The sequence below is a fragment of the Balaenoptera physalus genome (assembly GCF_965194825.1).
Source record: "Balaenoptera physalus genome assembly, chromosome: 8".
Lineage (NCBI taxonomy): Eukaryota > Metazoa > Chordata > Mammalia > Artiodactyla > Balaenopteridae > Balaenoptera > Balaenoptera physalus.
The window spans coordinates 104,190,772-104,206,463 of NC_138887.1; the positions used below are offsets into that span (position 1 = coordinate 104,190,772).

The following is a 15,692-nucleotide window of genomic DNA, read 5'->3' on the forward strand; positions in this document are numbered from 1 at the left end:
GGGGAGGGAGAGGCTGTGACGGGGTGGGGGAGTGGCATGGACATATATACACTACCAAGCGTGGGACGGATAGCTAGTGGGAAGCAGCCGCATGGCAAAGGGAGATCAGCTCGGTGGTTTGTGACCGCCTAGAGGGGTGGGATGGGGAGGGTGGGAGGGAGGGAGACACAAGAGGGAAGAGACATGGGAACATAGGTATATGTATAACTGATTCACTTTGTTGTAAAGCAGAAACTAACACACCATTGTAAAGCAATTATACTCCAATAAAGATGTTAAAAAAAAATGAAAATAATGCAGTGAAATGGGGCATTACAAGAAGTCTAATCTGGCAAAGATATGCAGATTAACTGGATGGGGAAAGCATAAAGCAAGGAGTGGTTCTCAAAGTACAGCCTCATTCTCTCCGCCCAGCGCCCCCCCACCCCAATCCCCCAGCAGCATCACCTGGAACTTGTTAGAAATGCAAATATTTCAGACCCACCTCAGAACTATACATCAGAAACCCTGGGGGGAGGGGCCCAGCAATCTGTGTGCTAACAAGCCCACCAGATTTCAGATGCTCGCTCAAGTTTGAGAGACACGGGCTTAAGGTGATGAGGATACTGGCCATAAAGATGGAGTCTAAGATGCAAGGGCTTTCATGGGAAAAACTGGTCATCTGTTACTGACCGAGAGATGAAAGAGAAAGAAGTCAAAGGTGCACCCAGATGCCAGAAAACTAATACCCATGATGGTCAATTAAGGAAAGAAGGAGAGGCTGTTTGGGGAAGAAAGATAATGAGTTCAGTTTCAGACACATTCAATTGAAAGTAATGGTAGAATCACCACATGGAATTGTAGGCAATTAGATATTTGAACCTGAAATTCAGATTTGATTTGAGACTTGGCTGGAAATGCTGACTTGGAAATGACTGTTACAGATCTGAGCTCAGTGAATTCTCTTGGAAAAAAATAAAGTGTGTAAAGAGAAAAGAGTAGAAGGCTAGGAATAGGCCTTAAGAATTCATCAGATGAAGGAGAGGAGAGAAAGAAGAACATCATTAGCGACAAAGAAGGAATGGAAAGGAATGGAATGGAATGGAGTGGAGTGGAGTGGAATGGAAGAAACGAACCAAAGTACCATGTACAGAAATGATAAACAGATTTCATCTTATGTGCCAATTCCGATCAACTGGCAGCAGCGGCCTGGGGTGCCGTGTGTAGGACTCCAAGGCCTAGTCCAGGTTCAGAAAGGAGGAAGATCTGGCAGCATGGCTTACAATTACCTATCATCCCAGGGAGTGCATGGAAATCAGATGGTTTGGGCATCGGGAATCAGTGGGAGGAGAACAACGGAAGGCAGCAATTATAGGCCTCTCTTCAAGTTTAGAAATGGAACAAAAAGGAATGAGGTGGAAAAATTATAAATAAAAGATGATTTTCGCAATTGGTGGAGATCTGTGCGTGTTTGAAGGGCAGTCATAATCAATAATCTGCAACTAAATTATAAAAGACTGATGAATGCTAGTGATTGTTGCTCAAAAGTAATTTAGAGAGTAAAATGTATACATTATTCACAAATACCTGGTTGTACAGTAACACAGACCAATTCACGTTGACATATCATATTTCAGTCCACCTTCCTAATTACCACACTGATACAAGCAAGGTTCATAGTACATTTTTTAAAACGTATATTTTATAACAGTAAAACAGTGGACAAGCCTACTTCCATGTGCTAAAAAGCTTTAACCAAGACTAATGTCCTTACCTAAGTAATTTGCTTTGGTAAACAGAAAGTCAAAACAATTCCAATACTTAGAGTCATAAATCATTCTTCCTTCTTCCTATTGTTATGAACTAGTGTGTGCTTTTTAGCAATAAAAACTGTATTTTATCCAAAAAATCCATTAACTGCTAATAAAATTCCTAAATTCAACTAAAATATTTAGTACTTCAAACTCTGACCAACACTATTTTCTAAGGGAGACTTTAAATGTATCTTTGCACGTAATCAAAGCCTGAGGAAATCAAAAGACTCAAAAGTCTGAAAATAAAATCTATCTTCTAATCCACCTACAGCCCTGGGAAATGTCAACTAACTCCAATCTCATGACTTTTCTTCTTTTAAATGAAAATAAAAGTTCTGACCCAATTACGGCCCTTTTTATAAGGGGAAAAAAAAAAAACCAGAGTCCTATTTCTAGATACTGGCCCACTACTAGGCAGCAGAAATAGTGAGAGGATCACATATAGTCAGACCTCTGGGCTTCAGTGGCTTCATTTACAGCCCATTAAGGGTGAGATGCCAAAAAGGACCTATTTAACCCCACAAGCTAACCGCTGCAGAACAACGGCCTCTCCTGGGAAGTTTTAAATAAAGCAGATTTTACACCCATGCTTGATTCATATTTTATTTATGGTAGTTCAAACATATTAAAACTGTGAGACAGCATAATACATATTGGTATAACACTTCTCATTAAACTATTGTGCAATACCCTGTGCTTTGTATTTTTTATTTAATTCACACTGTGATAATTAGGTCAGCCTCTCTTTTATCTATAACCCTGTTATTTTTTCCTTCATCTAACGAATATCCACTTATTGTTCAGAAAACACTATTTCAATGTAGTCGTAAGTGGTCATAATCTCTAATAAAACAAAAATAATTCTCTGTGAAGTACTGTGGAAGCTCTGTGAATTCAGTGATCACAGACGACTTCACCATCTTTAAGGCACAAGACTGTGCACAAGAATTTCAAGAACAAAGGCCCTGTCCTATCTTTAAATGCAAGAATGTACTTAACCTTTTTTCTAAAAAATAAATTATCCACGGTCAAGTTAGACTGAACAGAAGATAACAGTAAAAACATTTATTACGATTAAATCCCTAATGATACACAAATTTCCTTCATACCAGTGTTATATAGAGAAAGGAGGTGGAACACTTTGTCTTTCAGAAGCAGTTCATTTGTGTAACTTACACCATGTGCTATGTAAGGCTCCAGGATGTAAATCCTTCAGAACACCTGGGATGACATAAAAGGTCCTTGTTCAGACCAGTGGTTTTCTCCCTCATCAGCCCCTATGCTGCCTTTCTGTAGCAAATATTTTGTAATACTCCCTTTACTATGCTGAAAATAAATAGATGATAATACAGACACGAGAGTTTTAATCAATATAATACCCTAAGTGTAACATTAAAAAGAGAAATAAAGAGAAACTAATTTATAGGGCTTCCCTGGTGGCGCAGTGGTTGAGAATCTGCCTGCCAATGCAGGGGACATGGGTTCAAGCCCTGGTCTGGGAGAATCCCACATGCCGCGGAGCAACTGGGCCCGTGAGCCACAACTACTGAGCCTGCACATCTGGAGCCTGTGCCCCGCAACAAGAGAGGCCGCGACAGTGAAATGCCCGCGCACCGCGATGAAGAGTGGCCCCCGCTTGCCGCAACTGGAGAAAGCCCTCTAGTCTAGAAACACAGAAACGAAGATGCAACACAGCCAAAAATTAATTAATTAATTAATTAATTTTTAAAAAAAAAGAGAGAGAAACTAATTTATAATGAATAATGGCATTTACTATGTAAATGCTCAAATCTACACTAGATACAACAAAAGAGTCTGACTCTTGAGCTTATAAGTTAAACCACCACAAATGCAATAGCTCCAGTTACTGCAACAGAGCAGTTGCATTCCCAGAAAATTCAGTGTATCTTAAAACCACAGAAAACATACTTTCTGTTGATACATAAAACACTTAAGTTGTGGGCTGGGTAAGCAGATTTTCAGCTACATCAATTTCTGATGGGACATTCTGAAATCGAGGGCACAGGACAATCGTTCAAGGGGGCAGAACTATCCGAGGCGTTGCAAGATGTCTAGATCCCTGCCCACCCCACTAAACACCAGCAGCTCCCCCACAAATTTCCCAAATGCCTCCCTGGAAGCAGTACTGCCCCGCCGCTGAGCACCACTGTCTTAGACCAGGCTAAAATACTCACCCTGATAAAAAAAGGTAACCATGAGAAACCTAGCTACTTTAAGGTTTGTATGACAACTGACAGTCCCAAATAACGCACTTACAGTAATGCACTTTTCAAACACAGATAGATATTTGGAGATGACAGCAAAGTGCCTTCCTCCCATATGATCTCTGCCTCGAGGTGCCCAAGTATTACCAGCTTCCTCTCTCTCCATACTCACCAAAATCACATTTGCCCAGTCCCACTCATACAGATCATCTTGATTTTCCTTAGGGTATCCAAAATCACTTTGTGCTAATCATCATACTGTCTATTTTTTCCCTCTCCTGATGCCTCAAAAAATGTCATACAAGGACAAGGACTTCATTAAGAATCCAATGGAAATGGAAAGTGGGTACAAATTACAGCCTAAAGACCCAAGCTCACTGTTACAAGATCACAAGAATGCACACAGATACAGGTTGATACCCATCTACCCGAACTATTCAAATGTATTAAGCATTCACAGACATTTTCAGATTAATGCCTTTAAGAGAACAATTTCCCAAGCACAGATTTATTTCAAGCTGCCACACTTCCCATCAAAACTATCTACATCAGATAGCTCTTGGACAAATAAAACTATATGTTTCATAGGTGACAATATCAGAATTAATATTGAACAAACAGTTCAATAAGGCCATATCATTTTTATATTCAAAGAAAATGAGAAAAGGATTTAAAGTTATTAACTCTAAATTAACTTATAATAATTCACAGAGATTCCATTTTGAAATTAAGGAAGTGAACGGTTCAATAAGGAATAATTTCTCTATAAAAACCAAAAATAAATTAGCTTTCACTACAGCATATAATATGAAACTATCTAGAATAAATGGTAGGAAGGCAGCAAGAATAAGTACAATCTAAACACATGATACTTTAAAAGAAATGAATTTATGTTATTTTAAACTCTTTTAAAAAGTGTTACAGGTAGAGGTCCCTAGGAACTACTTTAATGAAACTCATAATTAGAATACCAACTTATTCTCTGTAAAGAGTAACGTCCAATGTACGTGATGATTACATAAAATAATTTGCTAAGTAATTTGAGATTTCCCCTTGGAATTTTCTTACTAAACCCTCCCTCACTTCTACCCCATCACCCACCCCCACTTTGTTTTGTATGAGTAAACATAAATCTTCTCTAATTTCATGACAAACTGTAAATTAAATGAATCCAAACTAATAAGATTTTGCTCTGTGCTTTAACACTTATAAATGGCTTTAACATATTTGATCTCAGTTATATAATTTATAGAGAATTTAACAGTAAGAAATTAATCTAAGACATTATTCACATATAATATAAAAATATCTTTAAAAGCATAGTATAAAATGTTCAGATTTAAGTTGATATGCATCTGAAACATGGCCATAAAATAATTATAATGGTAAAAAATGCCACACATGAAAGACCTTCATTTTATAATCACAACCATGGGTGGGTGGGTGGGTGTGTGTGGGTGTGGGTGTGTGTGTGTGTGTGTGTACACTATAGGATTGTGAAATACAGAAGCATGTCATATTTGATTTCTTTTAAATGGACATAAAAACAGAGCTCAATGAGAAGAACAAAATTTTAATTAAAGAATCAGGTTTAAAGAGACCTGCGTTCTCTTCCTGACTCTACCCGTAAATTACCAATGACGTTTCTCTTGAAGATGATATGAAGTGAAATGACGAGGTATTTTAAGTCCAAAAATGAATTCATTACAAAACAGGAACTCCCTTCAACTGAAGAACCACGAGCATTTTGTTTAAAAAATCCTGACTGTGTAACATTTCACTGAGCCAATATTATATTTTGCAAGAGGCTATTTTAAGCTGTATATCCTTCAGAATGTCAACATGCTACGCTTTACAATTTCTTCAACCTACAGAAAAGATTATGTAACAAAAGAATTTGTGGTGCATCTTTCAAGAGGATTTAGGATCTGGCTTGATGTCCAGGTCCAATTACATAAAAGTATTTTAGCTGCTGATCTCCAAAGTTCACATATTTATTGTAAATGAATTTGATCTGACAGTAATAAGACAATCTGAATCTCTTTCATTGTCTTTGAACACTGCTAAAGTCACAGATTATGACGAATGATGAGAAGACTAAAGGGTAAAGTAAAATTGATGTTGATCAAGTATTGTCTAAAAATTCATTTTCATGGCCAGTTTAAATGCCTATTAAATCTTCCTCTTAGAAACATGAAGGCTGGTGACAATGAGAAAGACTCAGGCAACGAGGAAGAGCAATATATATTTTATACATAAAACGATGAAAACTTGGAAGCAAATTAAATATCGAAAAACAGGAAAATGGTCAAATAGTAAAATACAACAGCCATATAATAAAATATTAAGCTAATATTAAGAAACAGGTATTAAAGAATATTAATCCCAGGAAAATATTCTCACAAGTAAGTGAAAAGGACTAGATACTAAACCGAAAATACTGTGGCTCTTCATTTTGTTTTGTATGTTATATGTCCAGCTCTGAAAAAAGCACAAGAAATACATACACATATGTGGCCTGGAATGATATATACAAAATGATAATGATTATCTTTGAATTTTTCTTTCTCTCTTTATACTTAACAGTCTTTTTTACCAAAAACACACTTTTACATTCATAATCATTTTAAGAAAAATTCCAGTTTTTACAGAAACCCTTTATCAATTCAATCATGAACATCAAACGTACAAATTATATCAGTTTAGCTAACAGAAGTTCAAAGCACACTTACTCCAAAAGACAGTTGGCTGGGATTAAAGTGTCCCCAAAACGAGCACCACAAGATTCAAGGAAACAAAACTGGTTTTCATTTCTTCCTTTTACCCCACAGCCATCCTGCCTACACCACATTAAAAGAGACTATGTATTCTTTTTTTTTTAAGGTTCTTTTTTCTTATTATTTATTTTTTATACAGCAGATTCTTATTAGTTATCTATTTTATACATATTAGTGTAGATATGTCAATCCCAATCTCCCAATTCATCCCACCACCATCACCCCCACCCCTGCTTTCCCCCAAAACAGACTATGTATTCTTAAAAGGCATATTACTCAAAGAAAATACAATCACACACCATTACTATAATAAAGTCTGGGGGAGCATTATTTCTAGCACACAGTTTCTTATTACACTGTCTGGAAGCATACCACACAACAAGGGCTATTTGACAAAGAGTTCTTATGGATTGAAAATGATGAAATTCAAAGTGTCAGAAAAAAGATATTCGGTGGCCATATTAAACATAGGTAGAAAATGGTGGCAATCTTAGCCAAAATACTCTCTTTTCACTTCAGTTTTTCAAGTAGCATTTAATTTTTTGTCTTCCATTTAGATTTTTCAATTGATAACACCAGTAGCCCTAGTAAGATGAATGATATGTTACCAAGGACAGCTGATGAAAAATTCTTAGTCACTGACTTAAGCAATCAGCTGAGGTTAAGCTAAGTCAGATAAAAGGAATGAAAGATAACCACTGATAGGATTGTCTACATCAGCAACAAATATCCCACAACATAACAATGGTGAAGCTCCATGGAGATACACTTCCCACATGTAGCAGTCACTGCTACAAAGGGTCACTATATTTTGGGATGTTCTAGAAAATCACTCTATAAAATGTCCATTTGGGCTGTGAAACAGACATAGAGACCTATTTATTTTATTCCACATAGGCATAGGCCAAAATAAAATATAACATCAACTATAAACTTTAACTATTATATCTATCATTACATTCTTTGTTGCCACTAGCAAAATAAAACATTTAATGTTCTTTGCTTGCTGACTAGAGTTATACTTAGTAGGAAATACATATCAAAATTTAGCCTTGTTTCCTTAAAATGGAATCTGACAACTTCTCACTGGAGTTTCACTGGGCCTGAAGCACCTCTAGTAAAAGCTATTATTCAATGTACCAAATTTTCATTTTTTTAAGTTGCTTAGTGCATGCACACACTACAATCACTGGCTAAGATGAAAAGGTTTTAAATACCTATTTGTGGGAATTGTACCTCAATAACAAATATCAAAACCATCACTTTTTACAAAGCTTTCAAGATAGGGTAGCAATGACAAGTGACAGGACACTATAACAGATACTACAGCTTTATCTTGACTTTCATCTTATTTGGGTTTAAAGGAAAATCAAACTAAATTATTCACTCCTTGCAGTAGTAGAGGAATCCTGTTTATGCAGGATGCTGTTTATGCAGTTTGGATATAAACTGAAAATATCAAGTCTTTTCAATTTTCATCCATGCTGATAAATCAGGAGTAACTAAAATCCAAACAGGAATTCAGACATGTGAGAAAAGTTAAGTGTTTGTAACCAAAATATTCCAACATAACTCAGCTTTATTTCGACAAGAACTTGTGTCTCAGGGTTACCAACATTTTCAGCACTTAGAATCTTGGCTCTACCCTTTTCCACTCTCACCTGGGAATCCAAAGAAAATTATGAATGACTATCACAGCACAGACTGCCATAAAGGCAATGCACGCTTGGGCACAGGGCTGACCAGAATAAAGACAACAGTCTCCAGCCTGGCTTGCAGTCACGTAGCCTCATGACTACATTCTGACTAATAATATGTGAGTGGATGTGGCATGTGCGGCTTCTAAGCTATTCCCCATGGCACGGGCTAGAGGATAGCTGGGAGCCATTGTGGACGATATGGATAAGGGAAACACCTTAGGGATGCAGAGCAATAAGACAGAAGGAGCCTGGGTCCCCAAATTAAGGAATCATCAAATTACCCAAAATGTTATATAAGAGGAAAGTAAAATTCTAACTTTTCAAGTCACTGTTACTTGGGGTCTCCATTAGATAGTGGAACCTATCTTCTACCCCATATACCCTGATAAAACATGGCAAAAATTCAAAGTTCTAATTTACTTTTTCTCAGACCTAGAAGAATCAAAGACAGCCTCAAAAACATGCACACGTAAGAGAAGCAGCTAAAAAATTAGCTACGTTGAGTATACTTGAAAGAGGTGGAAGAAACTTGAGGGCAGAAGTCTATATACATGCCCTAGGAAAGTCTCCTCATCCAGATATGCCTAATAGGAGGAAACTGGAAAATCAATGAGGTGCTTTGTCCAAACCAGGGTAAGTCATTTAAGCAAGTTATTCAACCTCTTTAGAAGAAAATGTCAGCTCTAGAATCAGACTGCCTAGATCTAAAACCCTGATCTGCCATTTGTTATATTCGCATCTTTAGTCATTAGCTTTCCTGTGACTCAGTCTTCTCACCTGTAAAGTGAGTATAATAAAAGTAACCATGTAATAAAAATGTTGTGAGAATCACATCACCTTCTGACATATACCAATACCACATCAGATTACACTTCCACTCCCATAAACCTACTTTACCCAAAACCCCATACAAACAGTCCTCAAATTTCAAATAACCTGAAATTTATTGACTACTCATTTTCTACCCTGGCAATTCTTCAAGGTTCCATCCCACCATCTACTGTATGTTTAATATCAATCTAACATAATCATACTACCTACAGACTAGCAATTCACTAACCTTCCACCACCTTTCCAGCAAGCTAAAACCTTTGTGAGAAAATGTTCCAGCTACCTCAAAGTTTGTTGAGAATCTGACTAGTTGAAGCAACGCTCTTGCATTTTTTCCTTCTCTCTTTTCATGCAGCATTCTACATAACAGCAGCAAGGACACGACACAAATCCTACGAAATCTACCCCCCCCACACTTTTTTTTTTTTTTTTTTTTTTTTTACAGATTTTCTTTTATTGCAAATTCACTAAGCAGCATCCGAAACAAAAGGATTGATTAAATCACAAGTTCATTCTTCCCACCTCCACCCCTTCCAAACATCTGTACGAAACTCGAATGTGAGCATCCTGTCCTGGGTGTTCCAACTAGGAACCCCACTTCCACTACTCTACATTCTGCTGTTAAACTTCAGAAATTCCTAAATCCCAAAACAAACAACTGTACTACTTCAATACTCCCTTTGAAATGCTAACAGTCCCTAAGAGAACTTCAACTAACAGCTGAAAAGTAAACATTAGTTTAGGTCTAAAACAGTCTGCTTGGGCATAAGTTAGGTGAAATATTAATACATTAGAGCTGCTGGTAATGTTTTTAGCATTAGTGTTAAAATTCCGCAAGAAAATAATTATTTTAAGCATGCCATGACAGATTTGCTGCATTCTTAAGAAATGCAAATTATATCCAGGGGCCCTTTTTTTTCCAATATAGCATGTCCAATTTTATAAAAGATGTAAAATGGAGAACTATAATCCACTTAATAGCAAGCTTGGTTGAAACACATCTTTTATTTTTTTAAGTGAGCAATACTTGTGCTTTATAATCTTAAAATGCTTCTCTTACTCACACTGCAGTAATATTTCTTCATTTTCCTAAGATTCTCTCAAACAGTCCTAGGTTTCCCTTTGAGTATCCACAATTACTGTAACTTTAAACATCCTTGCAGCACAGGACAGACCTTCAAAGGCTTAACATCAAGAGAACACCCTCGAAGGGAGTCTTACAGTATGGCAAGCTCTTTTACTCAAATCATCCTTATCCCAGCAAGAAGTAGGGATATTGGCATCCCTGTTAGGTGATATTCATTACAATCAAATATGCAATAACATAGGGAGCCAAGCCCTATAATAACACAGGGCCAATATACTGCTAGAGTCATTTAAAGCTGGCCAGAGTGTACATGTTTCCATACACTCTCCTCATTGCAGAAACTGGGAAGACGTTTCATTTCCTTTCCCAAAGCTTTTCTCCCCGCTACACATTCCAATGGACAACTGCATTTCTAAACACTACTAGAAGTGCAAATCTTCTCACAATACTACAATCTTAAAAGAAACCCATGGTAATTTTTTTTAAATAATTTGTAATTTGTATGTCACATGATAAAGAGATTTTAAATTTTAAACATTTGCTCATAAATTACTAATATTATTAAGATCATGACAAGGTTTATTATAATATCTTTTTATAGCATTTACAATATATCAAGGTAAAATTCAACTTGTTTCAATCTTTTGTTATGCAAAAAAAAAGTTTCAAAAATGACATTATATTATGTTTGGTTTGGGGACCAATAATATTTTTAAATATAATATCAAAAATAAAAACTGCTTTCATGATCTAATGTTCAGAACTCTTACATTTTGTACTTAAGTAAACTAAGGGGTTTAATTTTAGACCTTCCGTGTTTTATTTCTAAATGACAAGATAAGAGAGAAGATTTCAGAGTGCTATTTGTAAATGCGAATACATTTTGGGGAGGACAGTTTTTATTCCCAAAAAATTAGAAGTAAAACTGAAAAATCACCATATTTTTCTCTTTTTAACATTAAGCATTAAAATATAGGCACACCTCAATGTGCTATATGAGAATTTTTATCAAATGAATATGGCTTACTAATGTAGTGAAAAGCATCCTAAAGCTAATTTTCAGAACCATCATCATTTTTATGATGTTCATTAACGTGCTTTTTCATCATCAGAGTCCTGTATGTTTCTAGACTTTAACCAATAATCCATTATAGGCATAAATTAAATACTACATGACTATAAATAAAAATTTTAAACTGCATAAATGTCTAATCACCATGGCAGGTAGGAATATACCTATGTGTGATAAAGCAAATCAGGGACTGAAGCCCTTTTGCCTGATCTCCACTGACAATAACAAAACTCATTAGACACGCAACTAAAATATTTAAATAATTGTCTTATTGCTGGATTTGTTAAGAGAATTTAAAATATCCTCCATTAGAGCTTTTAGCAGCAATGTGCTCTCCAGAACACTGTCATTCAAGTCCCCAGTTGAGAAATACTGCTTTAGAATGGTACAAAATACCAACCTAAGCAGACATGGATTCTTTCAAACTCTCCTGATAATTGGTTAAATGCCTATGTTTTTAGGTTTCAGGAGTTTCCTACTGGGATGCAGAAAAATAAAAATTCATGGGGGAAGGAGGACAGTTATACAAAAAATGTCATTATAAAAAAGAAGAGGTACTTACTAAAAGAAAAAAAAATGTACTATTCAACTTGTATGTCAAATTTAAAATGATCTGTTCTCAGATAATCAGGAGTTAATAGTATGCTCCAGCCCCACTGTAAGCAAAAGTCTTATAAATATTCAGGCCAAAAGCTTTTGCAAACTACTTGCATCAAGTACAAAAAGTTAGACTCTAAGTGTTGGTAATGATTAGAAAAAAAACAAACTGGAGGTTGGGAAGAGTGGAGGGAAAGAATGTATAAGGCAGAAGCGAAGGTCAGTAGATGTTCTTGCAGGGCCGACTTGGGAGAGAGAATCAAGGAAGCTGAGGGAAGCGCACCCTTGTCTGGAAGCAGCCTCCTTGGGAGGAGATGGGACTGAGGAGCTGGGCTGTGTCACAGCGTCCCTCAAGTTTACTGCTCTGAATCACGAAGCTGGCCTGGGGAGAGCTAAGCGACATACTTCTTGTATACTGGAGGGCTACAACTCCACTGATGGTAAATACGCTAAAGGGTTTTTCCCCACTACCTAAAGCTTTTCCTGTCAACACACCATCCAAGTTACTCAGGATCTCTGCAGCTACACACTGAGTCAGACAGAGGAATAGGTAGGTTCTTTCTTCTTAACTGTTAAAGAAGAAAGAGCCTACCCATTCCTCACCTAAGGGAGGAAATAAAATGTTTTTAAGTGGCTACCTCCTATTTAACTAACAAAAGAACTAGCAGAATTAGATTTTAGGTAAGGACAGAAGCAAGGACAATACACTTAAGCTGTCGCGTCTGACAACTGATGAAGAGGTTCAGACTCACCAGGAAAAAAAACAATAAAATAAACCTTTTCAGGAGAGCCATGCCCATTTCAACGCTCTTGAACATTCTACTTCAGGTCCCGCCTGTGCCCTGCGCAACAGTCATCACTGAAGGAGAACGAACCGAAACTCTCCATGACAGTCAGTCTCCCTCATTAAAACAAACGGCCCAGAAGGAGCTGAAATACAGAAGGCTAAAGCTTTTTAATTTAGAAAATACCATAATCCCTTTTTTACCTTTAGGGGAGAGGTAGACAGAGAACTGACTAGAATCCTAAGGAACAAAATATTAACAATTATAGGTTCTAACAATTTCAAATTAAAGTGAACTTTAATTCTTACCCTCAAGAGGCTCACAACATATGGATGTCTTCATTATTCTTCCTTTTTTTTATAAGGCCTTATATCGTTAGCATATATTCTAGGTCCTGCAAATTGTTTTTTCAACCTTTATTAAGTGGTAATATGTGCCCAGACCAGCAGGTGACATAATGTACAACTGGCATGAAAGACAGTATGGTCCAATGCAGTTCTTAGCTTGGGAATGCAAGAAGTTTGTAAACTTGGATAAGAAAAAAAAAAAAAATGCATCTTTATTTTTACTGACTTCTAAATGAAAGTAAGCACTTCCTCCAATTATGAATGATGGCCTAAGATCAAGTAGTATTAGCCTCAGTACCTGTGACTTTGTCATCAAAAGATATCATCTATTTTCATAACATATTACAATAGTTTCAGACACCTCAAAATACAATATACCCAACACCAGATCTTTTTATTTAATGCACTAATAAGTAAACATATTACCATGTTACAAATTTGGGTTTTTGTTGTATAATTGGCTTCCTTTGTAATGCTATATATTTTACGTATTTAAAAAATTATTCTGAGAATGAACCCATAGGCTTCACCAAAATGCCAACTACGGCACAAAAATGGTTAAGAGCTTCTAATCCAGTAGAGTGCACAGATTTGCAGTGAAGACGGAAGCTTAAATCCAGGTGTTGGTACCTGTGGCCTAAAGTCATTTAACCTCTCAGAGCTTCTATTTCTCCATCTGTGCATACTTTTGAGGGCAGCTGGGATGTGATAAAGTGTGAAAAACCATAAATCAAATTTTACATGATGCCAGACTATGATAAAGATGCCAGAGTTAGTAGTACATCTAGGTCAATACAATTTCTGCAAAGGATTTAACCAACAAAAATTTCAGAGTAAAAACAAAGGTCAAAGGGGACATTTTACAGTTTTTAATCCAAACCTTATAAAACATCTTGTCCTCAGGTAATTTTTGAAAGACAATCCAGAAAAATCAAAATGATAATTAAGATATGAACCAAACTCAAAGAGCCACAGCTCATTATTTCACATAATCATCTAAATTTTTGTCACTCAAGAAAAGTTACTTTACCTGAGTTAAATCAACAAGAGATATATTACCAGTTATATTTAAGATGCAAATGTGGTTTATCCTCAAGCAAAAATCAGTCTTATCATTTTATCTTTACCACAGAGTATAACACATTTATAAATTATATTGGAATGCTTTTTTGTTCAAATATGTCTTACACATTTTAACAATCACAGATCTAATTACAGGTTTAAAAAACTCAGTTTGTGATGTCAGAATTTAAAATAGCAAATGAACTGGCTAAATTATGAAAATACTATCTCAACTAATGCAGGCAAACAACAAAATCTTTAACCGTTAGAGACTGGAAGTTACAAGGGAGAGAGGAGAGATACAGATAATCCCAAAAGTCAAACAGTGAAGCTTTAGTTTTGGATCCAGTAAGAGATACCCAACTCAGATAGAATCAATTAGTGAACAACCACCTTATCAGGACAGCAGCCATGAGCTGTGGACATAAATTCAGAGGAAAAAAAGAAAGCAATCTGTATCTGCCAGTATTCTGACACTGGGCAGGAAAAACAGTATGTACATATATATTTAAATGACCACAAAGCAACAATAATTTTAATCCATCACTGAGACAATATAAAACAATAAAATAACTAAGTGTAGTATGTGCTGATTAAGAAGTGATTAGCGTTCAAGGGGGATTATCAGGGAAGACTTCTTGGAAGAGGCAGGATTTTACTGATTTTAAAGACAAATCTGGCCTATTTTGCGGGGTGGGGGGGGAGTGACAAGTAAGGGAAGGGTTAAGAGGCAGGAGGACAGCAGGAATCACAAGGGCTAGTTTAGAAAGTTAACAAGATCATCAAAATAATTACTCACAGATCACTGAGAATTCACTATCAAAGAATAAGTGTATAAAACTGTCCCCCCCAAAATCATCTAAAACCTCTCAGACACAATACTGACAGAGTACTTAGATAACAGCAACAATATAGAAACCTATGCTTAAATGTTTCCAAGCTGGCCTCAAAATATTTACATATATATATAAATTCACAAAGTGACAGAGCAATTCAAGATGTCTGAAAGCAGGAAACAAGAGTAAGGACATTTTGCACGTTTCTGCCAAGACAGTGGCGTTTTTTTTAATAAATATGCATATATCTGCCCTAAATAAACACACAAAATAAATATGTTGATTTAAAGTATTGGACACCTGATATTTTAGCAATAGCTTTTCAATTTCGTTATTTTTTTAAAAAAATCATTTCAAACTCAAAAAGGAGTTGCAAGAATACTACAAAGAATTCAAAGGTACCCTTAGCCCATATTTCACAACTGACATTTTACCAGATATATTTGATCATTTTCTCTCCTCCCCTCACAGACACACACACACATTATTTTCTTCTGAAACATGTGACAGTACATTGCAGACATGATACCTCTTATCCCTAAATATTCCAGGGAGATTTCTAAAACACAAGAACAATCTG

At 36.2% G+C, this 15,692-nt stretch overlaps 1 protein-coding gene across 2 annotated transcripts in view; it reads right to left on the reverse strand.

The window, feature by feature from the left end:
• The window catches only part of CHCHD3 (coiled-coil-helix-coiled-coil-helix domain containing 3), a 281,079-nt gene that overhangs the window by 230,848 nt on the left and 34,539 nt on the right, over window positions 1–15,692 (reverse strand). The gene's annotated exons all lie outside the window — the stretch shown is intronic.